We start from the raw sequence: 5,925 nt of genomic DNA, 5'->3' as shown, positions 1-5,925 counted from the left end.
AGGATGAAAAGAGGCTGGTTGGGAGCAGGAGTTTGGGGGGTGGGGGTCGAGGCTGGGGTGGGCTGACACAGCGTCTGTGCTGTAGATGATAGAGCTATAATTTCCTTCTCAACAATGATAACAGTGGATACCTGCCAAGGCCCGGGAGCAGAGGGCTGATAATAGTAAGACTGCTTGAATATTAAAAGCACCCTCACACTCTCGAAGTTAGAAGGTAAAGAAAGAATTAAATCAGGACACGACTCCACCTCAGTGTGCAGTAACCAGTTAAAACGACAAATACAAAACCAGGCCCAGCTCAGACCCGGTAGCAACATGCATCCAGAGCAACCCAGTCACCGTGTGTGTGTGTGTGTGTGTGTGTGTGTGTGTGTGTGTGTGTGTGTGTGTGTGTGTGTGTGTGTGTGTGTGTGTGAGTGAGTGAGTGAGTGAGAGAGAGAGAGAGAGAGAGAGAGAGAGAGAGAGAGAGAGAGAGAGAGAGAGATTGTCTCTTATGATCAGATCCCATCAGGCTGCAGAATCCAGGGCGGCGGCAAAGCTCACACGCATGTTGTTGACAAATAGGAGATGTGCAGACGTGAGTTTTGTTCAAAATGCATTTTTTGCCATGAAAATAGATTGATCCAACAGCTGAATGGTTTAAATACACAGGTAAGTACACAGGTAAAAACACAGGTAAATACACGGGTAAGTACACAGGTAAAAACACAGGTAAGTACACAGGTAAAAACACAGGTAAATAAACAGGTAAAACACAGGTAAATACACAGGTAAAAACACAGGTAAGTACACAGGTAAAAACACAGGTAAGTACACAGGTAAAAACACAGGTAAATACACAGGTTAAAACACAGGTAAATACACAGGTAAGTACACAGGTAAATACACAGGTAAGTACACAAGTAAAACACAGGTAAATACACAAGTAAAAACACAGGTAAATACACAGGTAAGTACACAGGTAAGTACACAGGTAAAAACACAGGTAAGTACACAGGTAAAAAACACAGGTAAGTACACAGGTAAAACACAGGTAAGTACACAGGTAAAAAACACAGGTAAGTACACAGGTAAAACACAGGTAAATACACAGGTAAAACACAGGTAAATACACAGGTAAGTACACAGGTAAGTACACAGGTAAAACACAGGTAAATACACAGGTAAAAACACAGGTAAGTACACAGGTAAAACACAGGTAAATACAAGTCAAGTCAAGTCAGGTTCATTTGTGTGTCACCAAACCCCAACCAAAGTTCTGTCCTGACTCTGTCCAAGTAGAGCAGGTCCAGCACCTCCCTCCTTCAATGAACCTCCACCCAACAATTCTCCATCAGCAGCACATCCTGCAACAGCAGCCACCAGAACCTTCCTTTACCAGCAGGAAGGTGGAGCAGATCCAGGATCAGTGGGGACGGAGAGAGAGCAGGAGAGCAGGACAGAGACAAAGACAGAGAATGGAGGAAGACAGAGAGACAGAAGGAAAGAGACGGACAGAGATAAAGAGAGAGAGAAAGGAGGAGAGACTGATGGACAGAGACAAAGACAGAGAACGGAGGAGGACAGAGAGACAGAAGGAGAGAGAAGGACAGAAAGAAAGAGAGAGAAAGGAGGAAAGACTGATGGACAGAGACAAAGACAGAGAATGGAGGAAGACAGAGAGACAGAAGGAGAGAGAGGGACAGAGAGAAAGGAGGAGAGACTGATGGACAGAGACAAAGACAGAGAATGGAGGAAGACAGAGAGACAGAAGGAGAGAGAGGGACAGAGAGAAAGGAGGAGAGACTGATGGACAGAGACAAAGAGAAAATGGAGGAAGACAGAGAGACAGAAGGAGAGAGAGAGGGACAGAGATAAAGAGAGAGAGAAAGGAGGAGAGACTGATGGACCGAGACAAAGACAGAGAATGGAGGAGGACAGAGAGACAGAAGGAGAGAGAGGGACAGAAAGAAAGAGACAGAAAGGAGGAGAGACTGATGGACAGAGACAAAGAGAGAATGGAGGAAGACAGAGAGACAGAAGGAGAGAGAGAGGGCCAGAAGGAAAGAGAGGGACAGAGATAAAGAGAGAGAGAAAGGAGGAGAGACTGATGGACAGAGACAAAGAGAGAATGGAGGAAGACAGAGAGACAGAAGGAGAGAGAGAGGGCCAGAAGGAAAGAGAGGGACAGAGATAAAGAGAGAGAGAAAGGAGGAGAGACTGATGGACAGAGACAAAGACAGAGAATGGAGGAGGACAAAGAGACAGAAGGAAAGAGAGGGACAGAGATAAAGAGAGAGAGAAAGGAGGAGAGACTGATGGACAGAGACAAAGACAGAGAATGGAGGAGGACAGAGCGACAGAAGGAAAGAGAGGGACAGAGATAAAGAGAGAGACAGGAGGAGAGACTGATGGACAGACGGGGACGTGAGCAGGTGGAGCTACGGGTGGCAGCTGGAGCCTCTTCAGGTCTGGAGCCTCCTCCAGCAGCACACGGGATCTGGGATGAGGGGAGCCCGAAGGCTCAGAAGAAGAAAACGAGTTAGTAATATGTATGAGTATGATTTATGTATGACACATATAGGAGGACAGAGAGGAGTAGAGAGAAGCCCAGTGCATCATGGGAGATCCCCAGCAGCCTAAGCCTATAGCAGCAGATCTAAGGGCCAGCCTAAGCAGTCCTGACTATAAGCCTGATCAACAAGGAGGTCTTAAGTCTGCTCTTAAACCTAGAGAGGGGGTCTGGGTCCTGGACTGAATCAGGGAGACGGTTCCACAGGAGGGGAGCCTGATAGCTGAAGGCTCTGGCTCCCAGTCTATTTTTTAGAAACTCTAGCACACTCTAACACAACAGGTAAATACACAGGTAAGAAAGTAGCTCAATATACAGGTTAATACATACATAGGTTAATACAAAGGGAAAGAAAATAGGTAAATACACAGATAAAAGCACAAATAAATGCACAACAGATAAATACATAGGTAAGACAACAGGTAAATACACAGGTACATACAGGAGTCAGAGTCAGTCAAGGGCCAGACAAAGAACGGTTCAAAAGACCCTTCATGGAAGCAACATTAAGGAGTTTGTGTACCCAGTCCAGGGGGCCACCGCGGCCCTGCCCTGGAGCCAGGCCTGGGGTAGGGGCCCATTGCTAAGCACCTGGGGGTCGGGCCTTAGCCCGAAATGGCTCCAAGGACTCGTCCCCCTGTCGAACCACTACTCACAGGAAGAACCCGAAGGGTCCAGTTCTTTGTGGTTTGGGCAACAGACCAAGGCGGGGGCCTTGGCTGTCTGATCCCCAAGTATGGAAGCTGGCTTTTGGGACATGGAATGTCACCTCTCTGGCAGGGAAGGAGCCGGAGCTGCTGGAAGAGGTTGAGCATTAGTCGACCTCACCTCGACACATAGCACCTTTCACTGAAGTTGCTCCAAGTGAGAGGCGGAGAGCTGGGGTGGGCTTTTTGATCGCCCCCAACTCTCTGCCTGTAAGTTGGGGTTTACCCCAGTGGATGAAAGGGTTGCTTCCCTGCGCCTTTGGGTCGGGAACAGGTCCTGACCAGGCTTATGCGCCAAACAGCAGTTCAGAATACCCACTCTTTTTGGAGTCCCTTGGAAGGGTGCCGGATGGCCCCTGACTGGGGACTCTATTGTCCTACTGGGGGACTTCAACGCTCATGTGGGCAATGACAGCGTGACCCGGAGGGGTGTGATTGGGAGGAACGGCAGGCCCGACCTGAACCCGAGTGGTGTGCAGTTATTGGACTTCTGTGCAAGTCGCAGTTTGTCCATAACTAACACCATGTTTGAGCATAAGGATGTCCATCGGTGCATGTGGCACCAGGACATCCTAACCCTAGCCTGGTGGAAGTACCTGTCAAGATGATTTTCAACTCCCACCTCCAGCAGAGCTTTGACCACATCCCGGGGGCTGTGGGGGACATTGAGTCTGAATGGGCCATGTCCCGCTCTGCCATTGTTGAGGTGGCTGTTGTGAGCCATCAGGCTGCTGGGGCCGGTCATGGTGGTAATCCCCGAATCCACTGTTGGACACCAGAGGCGAGGGGAGCCGTCGGGCTGAAGAAGGAGGCTTACAGGGCATGGCTGGTCTGTGGATCTCCAGAGGCAGCCAACCCGTACCTGCAGGCAAAGCGGTGTGCAGCCATAGTGGTCATGGAGGCAAAAACTCAGGTGTGGGAAGAGTTCGGTGAGGCCATGGAGAATGACTATTGGTCGGCTCTGAAAAGGTTCTGGCAAACCATCCATCACCTTTGGGGGGTAAGGCAGCAACTTGCCCACACTGTTTACAGTGGAGGAACATACAAGAGTAAAAACACAGGTAAATACACCTTATATACACAGATAAAACCCGGGGAAAATACACGAGTAAAAACGCAGGTAAATACACAGGTAAATACACAACAGGTTAATACACAACAGGTTAATCCACAGGTAAAAATACAGGTAAAAACACAGGTAAATAGATAAAAGCACAGGTAAATATGCAACACGTCCATACACAGATGAGAAAGTAGGTGAGTGTACAGGTAGTGCACACGGAAATACACAGATAAATACCATCGAAGAGAAAATAGGTGAATACACAGGTAACACACAAGTAAACAAGCAGGTAAATGCACAGGTAAATTAGACAGAGGGTGAAAGAATACAGCTACAGTAAGATAGAAGATATGAGGACAGGAGGCTTTTAAAGCCAGAAAGTCAGTCCCACTGGCCCTGCTGATACTGAGAGGAAGAACGCCACGTGGGGGGTATTTATTTAGTACTGATCCGGTGCTAGTTGGGGACAGAGTTTGTGATTTTGCTGTCAGATATTCAATCATTTACTTATTTCTTCTCCTGTAGCTCGCATCACTGGCTGATGGCACCACTCCACAGAGGGATCGCTGCACTGGACGGAGGTGCCTGGATGCTACAGAAGACCAGGTGGAGGAGGAGCTGGAGATGGCAGATACCGAGCAGGCAGTCTCTCCTGCAGTTGCCAGCTGCTGTCTCCCTGGTAGCTCAAGCCATGCTCCACGACCCTTCCCTGGACACAACAACTGCTTCAACCTGCCGGAGGCGTGACAAGGTGGCACACGTAGATCTGTAGCTCTCCCTGGAGTGATCTCTCTTTCTCTCTGATGTTACAGTTCTTTATATTCTACATTTATATTTTAAATAAATATTCTTATTTTTCAGGGCGGCCCGGGGGAGCAGTGGTCCTCACTGTGGCCCCCCAGCAACAAGTGATGAAGCACGGGGTCTTTCTGGGTGGAGTCTGCATGTTCTCCCTGTTCCTGCTGGGTTCTCTCTGGTACTCCAGCTTTATTGTTCTGAAATTAGCTCTGCTGCTGTGGTGTGGTGATGACATCACTGACAGGCAGACCAAATTGAGTAACATTTATCATTACAAGTACTAAAAAACACATTTATATAAATTCTGTTGTGCTTAAATGTAGTTTATTTCCTGGAATGAGAACAATCGATTGATTACATTCTAAAACTAGGTTAGATCGAATTGTTACACCCTGATGGATTCTTATTTTTTAAAGTCTACTTGTGTTACTTAAGTTCCCAGTGACCTCCTACTGGTACCAGATGAGGGACTGGTCTCTGTGCTGGTCTGATTAGATCTCAGTGCAGCTTTGATACCATTGACCACCATATCCTTCTACAGAGACTGGAACCTGTCACTGGTATTAAAGGAACCACACTAAACTGGTTCAGGTCATATTTACTAGGTCATCTCAGTTGGTACTAGTTAATGATTGTGATGATGAGACAGGTACCCTGGATGGCACCACCCTGGCCCCCAGCACCACCGTAAGGAACCTAGGAGTTCTCTTTGACCAGGATCCTAAAAAAAATCTCGAGGACGCCTTCTTCCATCTATGTAACATCGCTAAGATCAGTAAAAAAAACTAGTCATGCATGCATTGGGG

General features: G+C 47.7%; 1 long non-coding RNA gene across 1 annotated transcript; it reads left to right on the top strand.

Moving 5' to 3' along the window:
• The first annotated feature begins 514 nt into the window (after positions 1-514).
• On the top strand, positions 515-5,305 carry LOC147253940 (uncharacterized). The gene is made up of 3 exons (XR_015118456.1): positions 515-577; positions 4,847-5,072; positions 5,183-5,305. It is a non-coding gene; the product is annotated as an uncharacterized LOC147253940 (long non-coding RNA).
• The last annotated feature ends 620 nt before the right edge of the window (positions 5,306-5,925 follow it).

Source organism: Aulostomus chinensis, chromosome 11 (assembly GCF_037954235.1).
Source record: "Aulostomus chinensis isolate RoL2024-O1b breed Wild chromosome 11, RoL_Achi_v1.0, whole genome shotgun sequence".
Classification (NCBI taxonomy): Eukaryota; Metazoa; Chordata; class Actinopteri; order Syngnathiformes; family Aulostomidae; genus Aulostomus; species Aulostomus chinensis.
Note: the sequence above shows the minus strand (reverse complement) of the source record. Positions and strands in the feature narration are given on the sequence as shown.